Source organism: Equus przewalskii, chromosome 11, assembly GCF_037783145.1.
Source record: "Equus przewalskii isolate Varuska chromosome 11, EquPr2, whole genome shotgun sequence".
Classification (NCBI taxonomy): Eukaryota; Metazoa; Chordata; class Mammalia; order Perissodactyla; family Equidae; genus Equus; species Equus przewalskii.
The window spans coordinates 13,839,211-13,862,157 of NC_091841.1; the positions used below are offsets into that span (position 1 = coordinate 13,839,211).

General features: G+C 32.7%; 1 protein-coding gene and 1 pseudogene across 2 annotated transcripts in view; one reads left to right on the forward strand and one right to left on the reverse strand.

The window, feature by feature from the left end:
- The window catches only part of LOC139074340 (cTAGE family member 2-like), a 624,763-nt gene that overhangs the window by 77,565 nt on the left and 524,251 nt on the right, over positions 1-22,947 (forward strand). The gene's annotated exons all lie outside the window — the stretch shown is intronic.
- LOC103541883 (olfactory receptor 5T1-like) lies at positions 272-1,260 on the reverse strand (annotated as a pseudogene).

Sequence of the window (22,947 nt, forward strand, 5' to 3'; positions counted from 1 at the left end):
TGTGTGAACATACATTTGAGTGTATGTGGGGGACACATATATATATATACATGTATATATATGTATATATAAACTTAGAAGTAAATGAATGGCAGTTTTCTGCATGTGTAAAGACTGCATAGATATAGGGTTGATTATGATCTTTATTTAAAAATTTCTGGGAAAAACAGAAATGAACTACAAAACTTAAAAAAAACCACCCAACACTGTAATCATGACTTTTTGATATGGAGACAATGAACATTAATCTTAATTGGTATCAATTTAATGTTTACTGTGAAGAGTATATTTTATTGATAAACCAGTGTTTTCCAAACACTCTTTTTACTGCCTGTTTTACATCTTTGTTCCTTAAACTGTAGATGATGGGATTCAGCATGGGAATGGCAATGCTGTAAAAAACTGACGCTATCATGTCCCGATCCAAAGAGTAGCTGGAACTTGGTCTCACATACATGGAAAAGATCGTTCCATAATAAAGTGACAGTCCTGTTAGGTGAGAGCCATATGTAGAAAAGACTTTTCGTCTCCCTTCAGCAGAATGCATCCTCAGAATGGCCAACAGAATGAAACCATAGGAGACCAGGACAATCAGGATAGTGACTTTCTCAATAATGCCCGTAAAGTAGAAGACTAGGTGATAGTTTTTGCTAGTGTCAGAACAAGAAATGGCGAGGACAGGAGGGATGTCACAAAAAAAATGTCTAATTTCATTAGATGCACAGAAAGACAGGGTAAATGCAGCCCCCGTGTGCACTGAAGCGTTCAAAATTCCACAAAGATAGGAGACAATCATGAGTGGCCCATAGACCCTGGGTGACATGTTAACTGAATACAGCAGAGGGTTGTAGATTGCTACATAGCGATCACATGCCATTGCAGCCAAGAGACAGCATTCTGTGGTCCCAAAAGTAACATAGAAAAACATCTGTGCTGCACATCCAAGAAATGAAATAGTTTTATTCTCTGACAGGAAATTGATCAACATTTTCGGGGTGACAACTGAAGAATAGCAGGCATCCAAGAATGATAACACACTCAGAAAATAGTACATAGGGTTGTGGAGTCGGGAATCCGCAATGACCAATACAACCAGTCCCAAATTTCCTATCAGAGTGAAAAGATTGCTAGAAATAGGAAAAATAGGGAGAGTTGTACCTCAAAATCACCTATGAAGTCCAACAACACAAACACGGTAACTTCACTCACATTCTTCACTTGGATCGTGTATAAATCTACATCTAATGGCAACCCTGGCATTCCGATTTTTATTTGTATGTCCTAAATGAAATATTTTTGGAAATATAATCCACCCAATTATATCCTTATGTTTCCTTCCGAGAAGGGCATATTGGAATCCTTGGCAGTGAAGGAATAGGCAGTGATGAATTAGTTGGGCCCAAGTGGGTGTGTTACACTGTATAAAGTAAAGAAATTATTCTATTCAGTTGTTTTGTAAATCTGTCATGTTAAAAAAAGACAATTTACTTCGTTTAAAATTTAATTATTTTCTGATTAATTTCCTCCCTCCTGTCTTCATATTACATATCTTAAAATTCATAAAGAAAAATGAGTATACAAATTTTCAAGTCCAAAATTATTATTATAGAAATTACTACACATATGAGTACTAATCCTAAATTCTCTACAGCGTGCATGAAATGCCTTTCCTTACTGTTTACAATTGTTAAATGGGAGCAAATACACTGACATCATAAGATTGTGTTGTGATAAATTATAAACTCAATGTGAAAATTATTTAAATCTTAAAATAGTCCCAAACGGATAGAAACTAAAATAAATTAGACTTACTTTTCCACTTGTTGTAGGAAGCAGCTTTTCTCAGCCAAAGCATGTGATATCTTTTCTATTTTCCCATTTCATTAGGGCTTCTATATCAGTGGGGAACAGAACAATAGATGTTATTCTGGAGGTAGATGCAACTTGTTTGCAAACAAAAGTAGAACATTGTTCTTTTGTTTTTCAGTTTTATTTCTTTGAAACACATAACACTAACTTGTCATATTTTTCCTCCAAAATTTATTATACTATTAATATTTTTCAAATTTTAACCAAATACCAATATAAAATTATTCTCTTTACATATACTCCTTATCTGTGCAAAGTCCTTGGGTGTATTTTCAGGACATATTTCTGTCAAAATCATTCATGGCCATTCTTATAATATATTATTGTTTTTTAAGTTTTCTAAAATTCCTATAAAATAAATAGCACCTAATAGTAGATAATATATTGTTTATAGAAGCTATTGCTAACAGAATAAAATAATCATTATTTAAACCATAATATTGTATTTTATTTCTAGAATATTTCTTTATGCCGTCAGGCTGTTTCTCTTTAAGTAGAGTATAAGGAAATGAAAATGCATAATAAAAAAAGGTTAAAGAGTCACCTGTATCGGGACTGAAAGCCTCCATCACTGAAATGTATTTAAATATTGTGTCTCTTACATTTAGCAGCAAGATTTCAGCATGGTGACTTATGTGTTTGCTTCATCTTTTCATAGAACAAAATGTATTAAAAGGAGTGTAAAATCTGCCATGCACAGGATCTACACATGATTTATATTCCTAACATGAAACACATCACGTTGTTGTCATATTGAGATGACCATAAAGCAAGAAGAGAATAAGCAAACTATCATTAGAAGGAAAGGAAGGCTGCATGTATCAATTTCCCAGGAGGTCCTCCCAGTTTTATGTGACATTTTCATAACACACATAAAAAATAGCTTTTTTAAGACTGGGATTATGAACAAAGACACTCATTTAATCCTTACAGAATTCTAGAGTAAAAAAATGTAGTTAAGCTAAATATTAGAATCTATGTTAATTCATATAACTCATTATTCATGGTAACTCACACACCAGACTGAATTATAATAAATTCTAGTTTAGTTTGAATGGTTATATTAATAAAATAACTTATAAATCTTCAATTAATAACATAAAAATATTGAGGTATAGTTTAGGTATAACAAAAAATACATTTATGTTTACGGATTTCCTCATTTTCTCTCTTTATTCCCCCATCTCTCCCTCTCTCTGTCTATCTGTCCCTCTCTCTCTCTTTCAAAAATATATGGATTACATACAACAATATTTATTAAATTGAGTCAGGCAGTGAACAAAAACTGGGCAGACAGGAAGAAGGACAGCAAAAACACATAACATTATGCAAGCAAATTATAAAAGCGGCACCGATAGGCGGCCTACTAAAGGAATCCACTATAAAATACATGTTAACAGATGTACACAGGGAAATTTCAGCTACATTACTATTCAAACCTTAACTTATGTGTTCAAGACCAGACAATTGGGAAAGATTTAGAACATTACATTTTGACACTAAAACCCTGTAATAAATTCTCCGATTTAGCACCTATTGACAGGTGCTTGGAAAAGCAACTTTGTTCTTCCAAACCAAGCAATAACTAAGATCACCCAAATTTTCAAACATATCTTGGACACTACATATACATGGTGTGATTTCAGAGTGCTTATTTATGAGATGCATTGAAATATGTTTTACTAAATTAAAGTGTTGGTTCTATGTGAAGAGTGTATATAAATGAAATAACACATTCAAACTTTAACTACAAGAAAACAAATAGGGAGCTGAAAATCAATTTTTCATCTAAGCATAGAGCAGTGAACTGGCTCCAAACAGAAGCTAAGTATTTCTTAAGTTAGCTGTAGATATACTTGTTATATAGCACTTAATATATATTAAAATACAATTATCATAATATTAAGCCCAGTGAATCTCAATATTAAATGCTATCAGGTACTTTAAAAATGCATCTCTGTTATTATGTTCTGACTTTGGGCATGTCAGTGAAATAATAGTATGTTTTTGTAAGTTCCCTTGATAATTTGGTCCATAGTAAATTTTTCATAACCCTTGATGTCTCTGCTCTTATCTGTAGGGCAAAAAGGTGGTTTATGAATGGAGACATATTTTATTTCCAATCCAATTATCCACTTCATTGTCAGAAATTGAGGAAGGGTAGAAAAAAAGTGTGAACTTTATTTACTTCATCTAAGGTGTTCTTCAAACCGGCATTTCTGTCAACTAATATTTTAGGAAATTGGAACTGATTGTGTTTACATTTAGCTGTTTTCACTTTAAGAGACAGAGGCTAGAAAGACCAAAATATAGATCCCAAATTTTTAACAAAACATGTTCATTCTTGGAAACTCAAGTCAGTTCCTCAACCCTCATGAGAACAGTACTACAAGCACTAAGCTTGAGAAGAAGGAAAGCTAAAAGAGCAGCTACCGCATATTGTTAAGTGGCTACTAGAGTGTAGACATTCTGTGTACATTATCTCGTGGAATCTACACAGCAACCTGCAAGCTAAATCATTCAATATCCATTTGTAGCTGAGAAAACCAAGGACAAGCAAGACCTTTAGGTTGACCAACTTCACACAATAAATCTTTAGTAGAGCCAGGATTCAACGCAGGGTTTCTCTGTTGCCACATTAGTCTATTTCTGCTTGATCATACTGCAGACTCATCATGACATACCACAGTTCTGGAACTGTTATCCCCTAGAAATAATGCAAAAAACATTCTCCAGTATTTGAATTATTTTATAAAGTATCAAGCTTAAGTACCATGATATTAAAACAAAACAAAATAAAAACTTGAGGTAGTTTGTGGATCAATTAGGTAAATAATAAAATACATTTAAAATTCATTTATATCTTTCAATGAGAAAAAAAATTATTATCCCTCAATGGCATATACCCAATGGCTTGTTAATAGATAATTTTCTCCCCATTTAATATATTTTTTTAAAATTTTCAATATAGTCATTCATTTCTCCTACCCTTTTTCTGACTATAATCTTCCATCAAAAAATTTAAAGGAAATTTCTAATTTAGAGCTCTATTGACCTAAATATTTTGGGAGTCTTTCCTTTTTGCTCTTTTATGTTCCCTGGAGTTCCCTGATTCAATTTTAATTCAATCCTGAGCTAACTAGAAATGTTTATCTCAGATTCCAATATTAAAACTTAGACTATTATTTTATATTCAAGGTCATAGCTTTTAAAATATTTTTTAACTGATAAAAATAATTCCCTCTTACCTGTGGAAATGAACTGCTCACTCAGTTAAGGTGTGCTATGAATCTTAAGCATTTGGAGTCTTATAGAGGTTCTCAAGCTCTTCTTGAAGTCCACCGGGATGCTCCAAGGAGGAAACACACTAATTGTCTTCTGGGACAGAAAAGTAACAAGATGATTTCATTTCTTTTCCCATGGTAAACAAGTGACTGGTTCTGGAGCCATGAACTACATAATAAAAAACATTTACATGAATGCACTTTGGCCTCCGGTATGTAATGATCCCTCAGTGGAAAAGGAATATGCACAGGACTGGAAAAGACATCTAATGATACACGTCATACTCCTCGCTCTGATACTAAATAGCCATGTGTCATTAGGTTTATGACTTAAATTCTCTGAAATCCAGTCTCCTCTTGCTGGGAAAATAACCTGTTTACTTCTCTCAAAATCCTGTAAACATGTACATAATGAAATAGTATGAAATCATAACCTATGACAGAATTCACAATCATTTAAGAAAGATTACTATAACATTTAAAGTACTACACTTCTAAGTGTTATCAGAGATACAACTAAGCTCATTGAGAGCATAACAGAGGAGATAAGATATGAATATATGAATAGGAAGTATTGACAAGGGGAAGAGAATATACAGATAACTGTAAAATTCAATGTAAAAGAACATTGGATATTAGCAATCTGGAGAAGATAAAAGTCAGGCTTTTCGAGTCATAGAGTGTTATCTTTTCTTGGGGATTCCACATACTAATCTATAGAATGGTATCAGGCAATGTACTTAAAGAATTTTTTAAAAAATTGTGAAAAATACATAGATGCCTGAGCCCTAAATGAAGAGATTCTAAATTAGTAGTTAGTGAATATTGGTCATGGAATCTGAACAGTAAGAAAAATATAAAAAGGAAGAAAGAAAGAACAAAAGGAAGGAAGAAAAGAAGGGAGGGAGGGAGGAAGGAAAGAAAGAAAAACATTTGTAGACAGCCCAATTGTGGAAAAAAGTATACAGCAATTAAATGCAATCTCAAATGATCTGTATATTCAAAGTAACCTTAATTAAAATTAAAGCATTTTTTCAGAAATTGATAAGGTTATTCTACAATTTCTATGAAAAGGCAAAAGAACTAATGTAGTCAAAACAGTTATGAAAAAGAAGGATAATGTTGAAGGACGCATATAATTTTATTTCAAGATTGGCCACCAAGCTATAATAATCAAGAGAGTATAGCATTGATGAAAAGGTAACCATCTAAACTTATGGAACAGAATACAGTTTTTAGAAATAAATTGACACAATATATGCAATGGATTTTTCACAAAGTTGCTAAGGGAAATGTATGGTTAAAGGATAGTCTTTATTTTAAAAAATGCTTTTGAATATATAGAATAGCCTTATGCCACAAAAAAAGAGACATTGACTCATTCTTTGCACTATATATAATCCTTCTCTCAAAATGAATCTTAAACCTTATCACAAAACCTAATGTTATAACATTTCTAGAAATAACATAAGGCAACATTTGTGTGACCGTGTTTTACTCATAAATTTTCATATAAAACACAAAATGCATGAACCATAGAAGAAAAATTGATAAAATGTTACTTGTCACAATTAAATCTTCTGCTTTGTGAAAGACACTGCTGAGTGAATGAAGAAAATAGCCGCAGACTTTTACCAAATATTTGCTAAACAGCTATCCAATAAAGAACATGTGTCCAGAATATAGAAAGAACTCTAAAAACTCAATAATATGAAAACAAAAATAAAAGATAATAAAATAATGCACATAAACTTGAACAGATACTTCATCAGAGAAGATACACAGATGGCAAGTCTGTGCATGAAATAACAGTTTAATACCATTTGAAATTAGGGAAATACCCTATAAAACCATGCTGTGATCTCATGCGTCTATTAGATTGACTAGAATTTTTAAAGTATGATAATAAACGAAAAAAGAAAGTGCTCACAAGGATCCACAGCAACCGGAGATCTCATCCATTAGTGGTAGGCAACAAAATGTTCCAATCACTTTAGCCAACAGTCTGACAGTTTCCTGTGAAGTGAAACAAACTCTGACCATATGACCCATCAATCTCACTCTCAGTTATTTACCAAAGATAGGAGAAAACATATGTTCATACAATTACCAATATGCCAGTGTCTGTAACAGCTTTTATCCCTATATTCCAAAACTGGAAATAATCCAAATGTCCATTAACTCGTGAATGGATAAACTAACTGTGAACATCCATCATCTTTACTCATTCGTGAGCCTGTTGTTTTATGATGGACTTTCTGATATATTCATGGTGGTTATGTTGCCAATAAGAAACTAATTCTTTATCAGATCTCATATTTAGCAGACTAGACTACTGTCCCCCAAAATTCACTGGTAATTAGGGACTACTTTACTTAAAAATGAAGTATGTCTTGTTTCATAATTGATATCCCAAAACTATTTCCCTGAAAGTCATTATAAATATCCTTGTTCCTTTCTCACTTTATTTAACTAGCTTGGTATGTTCTTCTTTTCTTTTTATGTTCAAAAAATCATCAGCTAATAAAGAGCAATGCATGGTAAGTCTTTGAAGAATAATTTCTGAATGCCTCTGCCTTATATTTTAAGAAATTTTATCCATTGATGCTGCCTCTTTCCGATTTAAAAATTGACCTTTGATTAATCTAAGGACAGATTAATAATAGAGCCTTCATAAAAAGATATTGCATGGGATTTGGGGTTTAGTAATGAATCTTTTAAGTGTTTCCACCCCCTAAAATTCTAAACTAGCAAAGGTAGATATAACCATCAGGAGAAATTGGAACTAGTTATCTGAGCACAGTCAGGATTGCTTTTGCATCTCTGCGTTCTACCTGTTATCTTGATTCTCTGTTTGTAGAAAAGGTTTGACTATATGGCAGGATCAAAATAGTGACATCCCTAGAGTTTCATATGTTATTCTTTGCTAATGCAAATAATATGAACGCATCCTTGCTTTTTCAGAGAAATAATATGATGTGGATTTAACTATTTTTGCCTCAATATGGAATCACCTATTCCCCAAGATTTCTTGACTGAACTATTAATTCTTTTGGTGGAGAATATTAATAGAAATTAAAAATCAAGATGCTTGGGACATTAATTGCATTATTTTGCCAAGTCTTCCTGGTTGACAATGATGACACTTGAAAAGAGAGAATTATTATAGTGCCTAAACAAACAGATAGCAGGAAGTTACCATTAAGAAAACCCAGGATTTTTTCCCTTCAGATGGTTCCCATTAAAATAGTGGCAACTCATTTGAATCTATTTTCTATCAAATTGGATTGGTGAATGATTAATTAAACTTTTTGTTTTAAACCTATCTCTCCTTTAACATAATACTTGTTAAAACTACTTATTTTTGGCATAGCCTTAATCTTTCCAGCTGGTTCTTTTATTGTCAAAGTAGATACCATGTCATCAGTAATATTATCTTAAAAAACATATATACAAATGAATTAAGGTAATAATTTCAAAGCAGAGAATGTTAAATGAGGGTTACTGATGATCAGATTGTTATATATGGTGCCAATCTAGAGGAATAATGGAAAAAAAAAAACACGAAGAGAGTTGGCTTTGTAACAATTATGGAATGCATTTTTTCCAGTTTTCCATTGTGGCATAAAAAATTACTCCAGAACTTTTTAGCTTAGAATAACATGGCTTTATTGTATTTCATAAATATATGGGTCAGGAATTCAGAGAAGACATAGCTGGGTGATTGCTCTGTTTCATGTGGCATTGACTGTGGTACTCTGGGATATTCAGATGGTGACAACCTAAACTGGAATGTATAAAATGGTTTCACTTTTCTATATGATGTGATTACAATTACACATTAGAGAGACAACAGTCCAGTTTTGTGTAACTTTTGTTGTATTGGGGAAAATAGTTAAAATGAGAAAATATGTTAAGAATATTTAGTATAAAATAATGAAATAAATCAAATACAATCATGTGAATGAAATTGGATTTGCAATATTTGGGTGGTGTTTAATTTAGTTTGAGTAATCAGAGATTAAAAGATATTTTCCCATCATAACTGACACTAAGTGTACCTCATTTATCTCCCCAATAAGACTCTCACCTAGAGAACAGAATTTTACATATGATTAAGTGAAAAAAAAGAAGAGAGGTCAGCCTTGTGGTGTAGTGGTTAATCCGTGTGCTCTGCTTCAGCAGCCCAGGGTCCACAGGTTTGGATCCCAGGGGCAGACGGAGCACCTCTCATCAAGCCAGACCATGGTGGCATCCACATAAAATAGAGGACGATTGGCAGAGATGTTAACTCAGTGACAATCTTCTTCATGCAAAAAGAGGAAGATTGGCAGCAGATGTAAGCTTAGGGCCAATCTTCCTCACAAAACAAAAGAAGAAAAATAAAATAAGTGCAGATCAAGAAGAGGAGAAAAAAAAGAGAGTAAAAATTCTACACTTATTGTTATTGTCGGATGATATAAATGTATGCACATAGAGAAAATATTCAAGAATCTACAAAGAAATTAGTAAAGTTTATAAATAAGTTGAATATGTTTGCTGAATACAGAAGGTAAACAAAAATCAACTTATTTCTATGTAAAAGAAGCAAACACAAGTTGGTATTAAAAGTGCTAACCCAACTATCACCTGGCATAAATGGGCACACAAATTCTTATTTACATTAGGGTATTTTTTCTCAACATTGTATTTTATAGCATCAGAAGATTTCTTTATTTATGTGTAATACTACACTATGCCAATTATGAGGTTTTAGAAGTCCTTTTCAGTAAAGCTACTTCTTGGATGTGCATCTGCAGTAGCTCAGTCCTGGCTGGTCTGTCATTCCCTTGTTGTGCTCTGTCCCATCTGGCTCCCATGTGAAGCTTCTCTCACCACCAGCTCCTCAGTGGCCTTCCATGTTTTCTGGCACATGGCTCCTGATACTTTGTAAGTAGCTTTCCTGATCACTCTCTGTTATCATGTTACTACAGGTGTTTTCCCCCTTGGAAATATTTTCTCTTCGTAATCATAAACCTTTAGAATTCACTATTTACCAAATAACAAGAGGCGAATCCTACTTTTGATGTGAGGAACTGGCTCCAAGTCAAGATTTTTAAACAATTTATATGTTGAAAATAATTGTCTTTCCCAGAATTGAAGTCTAGAAGACACATTATTTTCTTGGCATTTTTTCCACTACCTCAGTTAGTAAATTAAAGTATTTTAATTTATCCTACATGAAGTTTGGTAGTGTTTCCACTTAGTGGTTTCACACTGGAAATGAATTTGAGGAAAGATTACAAAATGCTGCATTAATAAAATGAATTTTCCCTTTATTCATATTAATATCAGTTCAAAAATTAATTTTTAAACTAGGTATAAATCTACTGTAAAATCTGACAGCTAGCTCTCAGGTTGCTCTGGTGCCTGTGAAGAAATCAATAAAATCAAAGATTTATAGGTTAAAATATTATTAGACATCCGGGCATTTATTACTGTTACACAGGCACTACCTTGAATGTGGATTCAAGAATTTATTAGAGAAGAACATAAGAAAAACCTGATCAGGACAGTGTGATGGGAGCTCAGTCTACTAGAAACAGAGGATCAGTATGGAGCGTTCACAACAGGGTATGAATTGTATGTGCATCAATTTTGGATCCTCTCAAATGACATTGCTCAGCGCTCTATTCATGTCTGAGAAGATGTGCTATGCTCTCTATTCCGTGGAGAACCTGAAGAGAAGGTATTCTGGGAGTGCGAGCTATCTAGGAAAAATAAATTAAAACAAATCACAGAGTGCCAAAGTGACGACTTTAATTGGAAATTTAAATCTGTCTAGTTAAAAAGATCCTGTGGGGTAGAGATAACTATTTTTTACTTAAGGAACACTTTATTTTTGGAAAGAAGAGAATATTTTAAAGATAAGTTAATGTCTTTGATGAAATAAGTCATTTTACCTAAAGTAATGTAAATATTTAAACCTTATTCAGAGAAAAAAAAGCATCATCCCAAATAAGAATGGTAAATATGAATTATTTTATACTGTTATAAGGTTTAGTTCAACATTTTTTAATTTTAAAATTTAATATTTAATACATAATAGCAAACCCATCACAGTAAAGTAGCTCCTAAATAGTTTTGATTTAATCAAACACAATTTATATTTAATAATGCTATTAAATCACTTTGAATTACTGACAACTTAAATCTCTGATATATTTTTTGTAGGTAGGGTAAATAGTAATAGAGATAAACTTGATTTTGAGGCAAGACTAGATAACAAATAAGCCTTCTTTTTAAACTTTATTTTGATGATATTTTAATAAGAGACAAAATCAAACAAACCAATTAATAAAATTACAACTTTTGAGGAATCCAAGGAACACTATTTTTAAAGAAAAAGAAATGTTTTTAAAATTAAAGAAATATAAAATAATGAAAGAATTTTCAGATTACTATCGTTTTTTAAATCTATTACAGGGTATAAGTTACTAATTAACATAACAGAAGTAAGTAGAGTAGAGATGATGATATGATAAATATCAAACTGATTTAGAATATTGTCATGCACTTGCATTTTTCCACAGAACAGAGGCTTGAGTTTAAAAATAGCAATATTAGAACATTAAGTTGTATTTTCCTTGATTAACAAGTACTTAAACATTTAGAAGAAAGAAGAATGTAGATAATTCTGTGAGAGCACAGAGAGTAAATATTCACTCTTTCTACTTTGCTCCTTGTTGAGAATAATACACACAAATCTTTCATGTTTCATGTCATATATTGATAATTTCAGTGTCAAAAAGTTCAGTTTGTACAACTGGAAGTTATATTTTATTTAGCACTGGAAGTCATTATATTCAAGTAACCAGAGTAAAATTACTTAAATGCTGCCATTCTTAAAAGAGATCATAAATATTGCTTGTTTTTGTTCTCTCTTGTATTAATTCTTTCCTCCCTTTTAAGAGTGATGATTTCATTTAAACAGTGTCTATGCTTTAGCTCACTGCAGAATCAAATACTGAGCACAATATTAGGTGTATGGCAATTTTGTTGGCTCTACATTGATCCGGAGGAGGAATATATTTGCAGTCCTTACCTCTCAGATAATTTTGCGTTAGTAGACGAAAAGACAAACAAAAGGAATTGGCCAAATTGCAACACTATTGCCTGAACAATGATGCATACTATTGGTAGTAGAGTCCAGAGAGTAAAGATAATAGTACAAAAAACAATATTCGCAGAGAAATCATAGAAAATATGTAGCTTGAGAGTTGAAGAACTTGAAAATTTTAACATTTAATAATTGCTTTAAAATCTCACTCAATTTTGATAATAATGTAATACAAAGAAAAAATTACAGAGTATCTTTTCAACATGTGTAGAACTCTGAGTAAAATCAGAATATAACAATTTTTAATTATACCAATAGTAACTAGGACTTATATAGACTTATATAAATGCCAGGGCTTCTTCAAGTTGTTTTACATATATTAAAAGGTTTAATTTACATAAAACACTGTGGTTTTGGAGCAACAGCTGGCTCACTTTTAGCTGAGAGAATTGTGGTACTAGAGATTGAGTGGGACCACTCAACTAGCAGGTGGTGGGACAATAATTCTATTCCATCCATCTGGGGAGGATTGTGCTCCTTACCCATGACTTTAGACCAGTGCTAAGCTTGGCGGACAATGTCTGATCTCACAATGATGGAGAGATGAAAGACAGGCTGACACTGGTGGTCAGCCAAGAGATGCCTAGGGAGACATATACAGGAGGAACTCACACAAAGATCTGAACAAGAACAGGATCAGCCCTGAGCAGGAGTGAGTGCCTCTTAAATTTTGCTCTCTAAGAGTCTCACTTTCCTCACTCCAGTCCTGGCCCTGATGAAAGAGGAGAAGGGAAAACAGTGATTACTAACAAGGGGACTCAATAACTCTAGTAAATACTATTTTGCTAGGCAAGTGCTATACCCTGGAGAGTACAGACTAAGAACATAATTATAGTTATATAATCCTTACTAATAAGTAACCAGTTTAAATTTCCTAGGTGATAATTTTGTCAATATTATCTCATTCAATTCTCACAAATTAGGAATTCAAATTAGTAGTTTATATAATTGCTTAATGTCACATGAATAATAAATCAAGGAATGTAATTTAAATCTTGGACAAAGAAAAAAGGCACTGGCTTGCAATCACAAACCCATGTGCAATCACTCAAATTATCCACCTTGAGGGAGTCTCAATATCCTTATCTCTAAAGAACAGGGAGGTTAGAAACAGTTACTGAAAGTTAGTTTTGGAGGACCAAAGATAGTCGAGGTGCAAACAGCTCACAGGGTAAAACAAAACAGCCACACACTCCCTCTGCCCACACACCTGCACACAGGTAATGAACACACTCCAGAGTGTCCCTACTTTCCAGGATTAATCCCATTAAATGTTTCTATCTGAACCAATGTCCTCAAATTAATTCTTCTGAATAAAACCATCTTATGTTTTCCATTTGGTATCCTACCAAAAGATATCTCTTTAACTGTAATGCTAACTGATAATAATAGTTCTAACACTTTTTAACTGTTTAATAATATGAACTGAATAATAGAGACATTTATGCTCGAGATGAAATGATGAGACAAAAATGAAGGATTGAAATATGTACTGGAAAATGTATGTGAAAACACTTTATGATAAAGTGCAAATGAATGAGAAAATGCATACAAAAGTACAATGGGATTGTCAAGAAGTGCAGTTAGTTAAATGAAAGATCCTATGACAAAGCTCTGGGTCTGTCTCCACAGCTGCCAATGTTCCAGAGCTTGCACTGAGTAGGGTGTACTTTGTTTATCCTGGGCTGCATTGAAAAAGTGTAATGGAATAGACCCAAAGGAAATATCAGGGGAGTTTTTACACTGATAACCCATAGGATCTAAACAGGAAAAGTAAGAAATACATAAACAACAACATTCTTAAATTAGAAACAATCAATCTGGACATTCTGAGACAATTTGAAGAACAAGCAATGCCACATAAGTAAAGCAAAAAGCACATGCTGAATTTCCCTTTCCGTAGATGAGACACCAAGGAAAACCACCAGAAGAAATTCTAACTGAGTTGATGGAATTTGTTCTCTTGGACTTTGCTGATGTTCCCCATTTCCAGTGGTTTCTATTCGGATAGTTGCTAGTCATTTAAATCATTATCCTGATGGCAATAGCACTGTAATTTAAATAACCAAGCTGAATACTGCTCTTCAGAGCCCCATGTAATTTTTCCTTGCCCATTTTTCCTTCTCGGAGATCTGCCATGTATCAATGATGCGTCCCAAATCTTGGAACCCAAATAGAACAGATGTTTTAGTCTAGTCAAATCTTTGAGTCTCTGGGGTAGATTTACTAGGCAGACTTTCAGAAATCATATAATCTATGAAATTCCTTCACCTTTGTCTTCATTAATTGAATAATCAATAGATTAAGAAACATTTATCAAACATCTACTGCACATTTTGAAAAGGTAAATAAAAACCCTTGCATTATGATGCCTGATGACAATGAAGTTTATTTTATTCTGATAGATAAATGCACCGAAAATGGTTTCAAATATAACACATGCAAAAATAGTAAGAGCTATAGCTGTGTCATGTGAAAGGGAGGCATACCTTGTACTTGTAAAACGTTTCATGGAAGAACTAAGAAATTAGAAAAAAGTACCATTCAAAATTTGGTGGTGGTATACCACTGAGAAAATGTGATATAAATGTTTCTGCCTTAGGATTCTGTTTGTTAATATGAGGAGTAAAATGGACTAATTTTGCTTTGCACACAAACAGATGAAAAATAAAAAACATATAAACCTCAAACACATCAATTTCATTCAAATTCAAATCTAGTCTTAGATATGTTGATGTATTTAAAATTTAGTATTTGTTCCCCATTAGACCACAGTTGTGTTCTTTAAGTCGAGGATATAAAATGCTGGAAATTAATGGAGAATAGAACTCTTATGTTGTAATTCCCCTAAATCCCTTTAGTCTATAGAATTACAAAACTGGCCAAAAAAGAAACATGGCTAATTTCACTAGTTTCAAAGTTGAAAGATCAAAAAAAAAAAAAACCCAGAAGATATAAATCCCTCAATGGTAGAATGCGTTTGGGATTTTCTGATATTCCCAATCTACAAGTGGTTCTTTCTGTGACATTTTTCTTTGTCTATATGATAATTCTGATGGGAAATGGCATCATTATTCTCATAACCGGGGTTGACCAGGCTCTACAGAATCTCATGTATTTTTTCCTCAGTCTTTCTTCTCCATGGAAGTCTGTTATGTATCTTTCACTCATCCTAGAATGCTTATACACTGTTGGGGCCAGAAAAGAAACCTTTCTTTGTTTGCCTGTGCAAAACAAATGAGTTTCGCCCTTATGCTTGGAAACAGAGTGCCTCCTTCTTACAGTGATGACCTATGACTGTTACATGGCCATTGTATCCCTCTGTCCTATCCTCTAGTCACAAACCACAAGGTCTGTGTCCCGTGGTGGCTGCCTCGTAGATCACTGGAATTCCAACCCAGATAGGGCAGACATGCCAGATTTTTTCCATTTTTATAGATCCAATCAAATTAATCATGTGTCCTGTGACATCTTACTAATACTCAAGCTGGCCTGGGGGGACAATTTTCTGAATGAGATGTTGGTCTTTATAGTTGCTGTGCTGTTTGTTATGATCCCTTTTCTACTGATACTAAGTTCCTACAAAGATCATCTCCACCATCCTGAAGTTGCCATTGGCAGCAGGACTGGCCAAAGCCTTCTCCACCTGTTCATCTCACATCATAGTTGTGTCTTTATTTGAATCTGGAATAATTACATATTTATGACCCAACAACAACCTTGAAGAACAGACAAGTTTCTCTCTCTTTTCTATACCATTGTGACTCCAATGCCTAATCCTAAAACATACACTCTATGAAAGTAGAATGCCATGATGACTTTGAGAAAATTGTTTCCTTAATTTTTAACACATTAGCTGCTGATTTGAACTCATTGTTTGTTTTCGTATTTAATCCTGTCATTGCATAATTGGAAATTAATGTTTGGTTTGCTTATCTACTTTACTATAGACTATCTTTACTCATTCCTGAGCTTATTGTTTTATGCTGGACTTTATGATATCAGAATTATACCCATAGGGTTGTCTTGCTGATAAGAAATTAAGTAGCCAGCCAATCTCATATTCAGTGTATTAGTCTATTTCTCCCACACATTTACAGGTGATTTGGGACGTTTTATGGGAAGATGCAGTATTTTTTATCTAGCAATTGATATTATATACATTTTTCTGCCTATAGACATAGTGTTTTTGATATTTTCCCCTTTATGTAACTGTCATTTGCTTTTTTCTTTTCATAAATTTATTAGAATCTTACATACTATTAATTAAAAAATGATAAGTAGGGGTAGGATATGAAAAGAAGGATAGGAAACAGGAGAGGAAGTGTCCCTCCACTCACTATTTCATACAGGATACAGCACATGTAGGTGTCAATAAGGAAGAGAAGGGTGTTGTAATGTGGGCTGATAAACATAATTAAGTGAAAAAATATCTTTATCCAATTGAGGCCAAGAAAAGGATTCTCTCTTACAGTTTTTATTCAACATTAGAGTAATCTCTGCAATGAAAAATAAGAAAAAAATATAGGTATAAGAATTGGAAAGGTAGATATAAATGCAATTATTGGCAGATGACATATATGTATATAAAGGAAATATTCCAGATTCTACAATGAAAGTATTAGAGTTAATAAATAAGTTCAACGTGTGTGTTGGATACACAGTTAATAAACAAAATCAATTTATTTCCATATAAAAGATGCCCATGTAAGTGGACATTAAATATACCATGAAAATGGGATCAAATATATCAAATACTTATGAGTAATTTTAATAAAATTGTATAAGTCCATCCAAAATATTTTGAAGAAAATTTAAGATACGTAAATGAATTGCTATAACACATTCATGTATCAGAACACTCAATGTTGAAAAAATATCAATTTTCCCCAACGTGAACCACAAGTTCAATGAAATAGAATAAAATTCCATATGTGTGTGTGGGGATGGCTGTGCATGTAAGTGTAACTTAAGAGGCTGATTCTAAAATTGTTGTGGACATGATGACAGCCAATAAAGGCCAAGGCACTCTTGAAGAAGAATAAAGTGAAAGAGTCTACTCTATTGGACACCATGACTTACTGTAATGCTGCACAATTGAGACAGTGAGATATCATTCAGCAATCAATAGAGAGACCAGTGACACATAACAGAGAGCCTGACACATACCTAGCGTGTGTACACACTAGAACATGTAAAAGATAGTATTGAAGAATATTGTAGAAAATATGATCTTTTCATAAATTGGACAAATGTAATTAGAAATATAGAAGTATAGAAAAGATCAGAAGACAGGAACTTGACTGTTACTTCACAACATTTAAAAAAGAATAATTCCACGTAGTTCCTAAACCTAAATGTGAAATGCAATATAAGCAAGGTTTAAAGGATAACGTGTATTTTCTTCATGGCTTTGAAATGGAAAAAAAATAATAAATTATTAGGCATACTGGAAAACATTGCTAGGTTGAACTGCATTGATTAGTATGTGTTCATCATCAAAGAAGCCATTCAGAGTAAAAATGTTTCAACATAAATTATTTATATATACTATATTTTAATATATGCTCCAAATAAAAAACACAGAAAACTTAGAAGAAAAATTGACAAGAAACACGTGCAAGAATTTTGCAAATAAGATAATCCAAATGACCAGAAAACAGCAACAAACAAATAAGTCATTAGTAACCAGTAAAAATTTAAAGAGTAACCAAATGAGATCCGTGATACACACATAAAAATAGTGAAAAGTTAAAAAAAACAAAGCTGACCAGAGAAAGCATGTGGAAATTGTGGAGGTATGGGTACTCTCATTGCATGCTGTTATGCAAATTGTATCCCATTTTAGAAAACAGACTGCTCTCATGTAAAGAATTTTGCTCCTAGGTTCCTAAGTATGTACCCAACAGAATTACATGCCTGTGTATGCTAGGGGACACCTCCAAGAATATTCATGTAGCATCATTCATAACAGCAAACATTTATCTTATTAGAATGGTAAATGATTGTGATAATTTCCTATAAAGGAAAAGAAAAGAATGATCAAAATGAATAAAACACAATTATATACAACATGAATGAAGCATACTCTTGAGCAAAATAAGCCATAAACATATTACACGTGCCCTTTAGATAAGATTAAAAGACAATATTTAGGGAGGATATTTAGGGAAATCTGCTGATTTAATGACCCTTACTGGTTTTCTACAGCTGATTTGAGCATTGGTTACAGGGAATAATAATGATTCGCATAGCTGACAATTCATAAATTTTTCTGTTGGGAGTAGGATTTAAATCAAACAAAATTATGCTTAGAAAATATGGAAAGAAATACATCAAAATGTTCACCCATGAAAGTTTTGTTGTTTTACTTTTTCCTCTCTTGTCTAAATTTTCTTTAGTAAATATTTCATGCGTATAATGCAACAAACACCTAATGCTCTTTATTCTTTTAATGTCATGCATCTATTTTAGTCTGAAACCAAATCAGTCAAACCAATTGTTTTTTCCTCAAAACAAAGAATGTCAACCAAAAAATCCATGATCCAACATGTGTGATACTACCAAGCTGTTGTGGATAAATGAATGAAACCTTCTATAAACGGACATACTTAAAAACAAGCTGCATATAATTTCCAACATTTAAAACAACAAGGAAATAATTTCCGTTTCTGGTTGTGAGGTACCCGGTCACAGCAAGTCACTTTTCCTGCTGAAACCACTACACGATTTTGGATAAATTATAAAGCTGCTATTTTTGGAGCCATCATATAGCTATGGAAGAAAAAATAAGAGATGACAATATCAAAATTAAGATTTATTAAGTCAGAGAGAGTCAGCCCACCTGATCATTCACATTTGGTGGGCTTATAATGTTTTGCAAGTGCAAACAATGCTGCCAAATGAAAAACTGCATAAATTCATATGTGTGCATGTTTCATTGTTTCAAGGAATAAATATAACTGTGATATTGGTCAATGCTTATTTCCTCTCCAAAGGGCCTCTGCCACTTGCACTCTCACAATCAGTGTACAAAATGTGTTTTCCCAAGAGACTGCATAGAAAATGTCAGATTGTGTTTTGTAAATTAAATCTCTGTGCAGTTTAAATTTCATTCATTTTATCATGATCAAAGTTGAACATCTTCACATATGTTTAAAGGATTATTTCCCTGCCTTCTTTGTGAAATCTGTATCTGTTCCATTTTTCTATTTTTAATAAAATTACAATCTTTAGGGAAACAAAGGAGCATTTACTAAAAGAAAAATAAATTTTGTAAAGTTAAAGACATAAAATAATGAAAGTGAGTTTCCAGTTCAATATTGGTTTTAGAATAAATTTCAGGATTTAAGTGGCTAATTTATATTAACTGTACAAACATAGCTGAAGCTTAGGTCGAGAGGTCAATAGTGACTAATATCTAACTGATTTGGCATGTTGTTACAGGTTCTGTTAATCATTTGGATTTTCCTAGATAATTGCTAGTTGAATTTAAAATGGAACTATTAGATCATTAAGTATTATTTCCCTAGATTAATAAGTATTTAAACATTTAAAAGAAAGAAGAGTAATATAGATAATTTTGTGACAGCACAGAGTAAATATTTGCTCTTTCTACTTAGTTTTCTGGTTGAGAAAAAATACACAAATCTTATGGATTTCATGTTATACATTGATAATTTAATCAGCAGAAGTTGAATTTGTACAATTGTAAATTACATTTTATTTAGCACTGGAGATTATTTTATTTAATTGAGTGAATTTATTTATATTAAATAGGACATATTTCACCAATTTGGTAGGCTATCTTTATTAAATGATAAATTTGCATTTGTATTTGAGCCCTTTTCTGGAATTTCTATTGTATGGCATCAGAAGATCTCTTTATACATGCACAATACATGCACAATTCTACACTGGGAAAATTATGAGGTTTTAGAACTCCTTTTCATCATAGCTTTGTCTTTGATGTGCATCGCAGTAGGTCAGGCCTGTCTGACCTCTCACTCCCTTGTTGTACTCTGTCTCACCTGGTCCCCTGTCAAGCTTTTCTCACCACTGCCCCTCACTGGCCTTCCATGATTTCTGGCACACGGCTTCTGGTACTTTGTAATTAACTTTTCCAATCACTGTCTGTTATCATAGTACTAGAGGAGTTCCCTGTCTTGTAAATATTTTCTATTCATAATTATAAAACATTTGAAGTCATTATTTACTCATTAATAGGCAGCAACATCTTATTTGTGTCATGAGAAATTGGCTCCAAGCCAAAATTCTTAAATCTAAGTGTTGAAAAAAATTGTCTTTCCCAGAATTGAAGCCTAGGATACACAGGCTATTTGCTTGGCATCTTTCACATTATGTCAGCTAGACTTATTCCAGATTCTCATTTTACTTTATTCTGAGTAAAGTTTGAGGGTAGTCACACCTTAAACATGGAAAATAAAATTAGGAAAAGATGCTGATGTGATGCAAAAGAAAGGAAAATTTTCCCCTTATTAAAATTAATTTTGGGTTAATTTTTTAACATTTTGAACTATGTGTAATACATTCAAGAGCTAAATCTCAGGTGGCCATGAAGAAACCAAAAACACATTAGCTTTGTACATAAAAATATGTGCCATCAGTATATTTATTACAACTATTACACGGACCATCCTCTAATTAGGGATCAAGGGACCTGTTATAGAGGAGAGTGTAAGAAAACCAAACTCAAGAGCTCAGTGTAAAAGGAACAGAGGCTTCATATGGAGCATTCATAAGAGATAACGTAAGAATTGGATTGTGTCAATTTTAGGTGGTCTCAAATAGTCTTTCTCAGCAAAATATCTGTACATGTCTAAGAAATAAACTGTGCTGTCCATGGTAGAGTGAAAAATTATTCCCTAGATTTATTCAATTTTTTATTTGCTATCCATTATCAGCTAATATAACTGAGGCTGACTGGAAAGAATCTTATGACAGTTTATAAAAACAGTCATCTGCCTTTTCATATAATTCTTTAGCTAGCCATATTGCCAGCTAGAGCTCCATACATTTTTTAAAGTGAAGACCAATAAATTATTCTCATGTTTCTAGCTATTTTCTGATTTTTACATTACTCCATTTTTCTGTATAGAAACGTTTACTGACTTTTGGCCACCAAATATATGAAGGATCCAATATATGCCTCGGTGTCCCATTTGCTAAAGATTTAGATTCTCTGTTATGTTAAAAAAAAGTGGCATCAATATGCACATCATCAAAAATATACATTGAATGAGAAAGGCAACATACACATTCCTGTCCAGCCTCATTTGGATGAGTGTCATTACATGTAGAAGATTGCCTCTGCACAGGGCAATTTACACACTGTTTCCTTAACAATAGTAACACTTTTGGCATAATGTCCCTCTAAAGATAACACTTTTGAAAACTAACCATAGTTATCTATAATATGGAAAACATGTGGTAGTGATAATATTTCATAAAAACTTATTTTATCAAAGAACTTTATGACATATGAGAAACATGTGTCCTTAGAGGATATATAAAATATTTTAACAAAGTAACTTTAAATAGTATGTGGCCTGTTTTCTCTGAACTACATCTAGCACCTTCTATATTGTCTTATTCAATATACCACTCTCTGCCAAGGGTGAAGTAAATTTCAGTAACAGGAATTTAAGTTGTGGTAAATCTATTCACATTTCCTTTTAAATTCCTTCCACTCTATTTTCTTGGAAGAGAGTCACATTAAATGGAATTCCCAAGGAAGACTGATTCCTAAGTGAGGATAAAAGTACTATTTAGACTAAAAAGTGGGACTAGCTACTGCTTTAGATGCACAAATACGTATATGTATATATATAGAGAGAGAGAGACAGAGAGACAGAGTTATATAATTACACATAATTATATGATTTGCATTGCTATACATGTATTATAGTACATCAAATCATATACATACTGCAGTTTATCATAAATAACACAATGCTATAATATGCATCATTATATATAAATCAGTGCTTATTTTGACAGTATGATGAATTTGCATTTGGCCAAAAAGCCAGTTTCATGATCACACCATTTAAATGCTAAGTCCACTTGAAATAATTTCCCTTTTCACATGCATTGGCTTTTTTTTCTAGTGTAAATATGTAGTTGAACATTTGTTAGCAGAAATGGGCTTTGGTTATCATAAATGATTGCTTACTTCTTAATCGATAAGATTGTTGGGGCTCCTTTGCTAATGTTTCACTCCAGGTTTATTAGATCTTCAACTTATACGTCTGTCTTAGGTCCATGTTCATTATGTCAACAGGGACCAATGGATTAGACAAGAGAAGATGAACCTTTGCAAATCTCTAAGCTCATGGAAAAAATATCAACTATTTGGGACTTTATATGTTTCCCACCTGAAAGGCAAATGATATCAATGAACTCTTTGTCTATTCTACCCCAGACCTCCAAGACCTATAAGAAAATATATGATATATAATTTTCTACCTGATAAAAACATTTTCATCTTGGTCTTCTGTCTTTGACTTTTGCAAAATCTTTGTTCAATAATTTTTCAATGACTATCAAATCATAATGATAACAATCAGGCCAATAAACATCAACAACACATAAAATGATCATTTTGGAAATAAA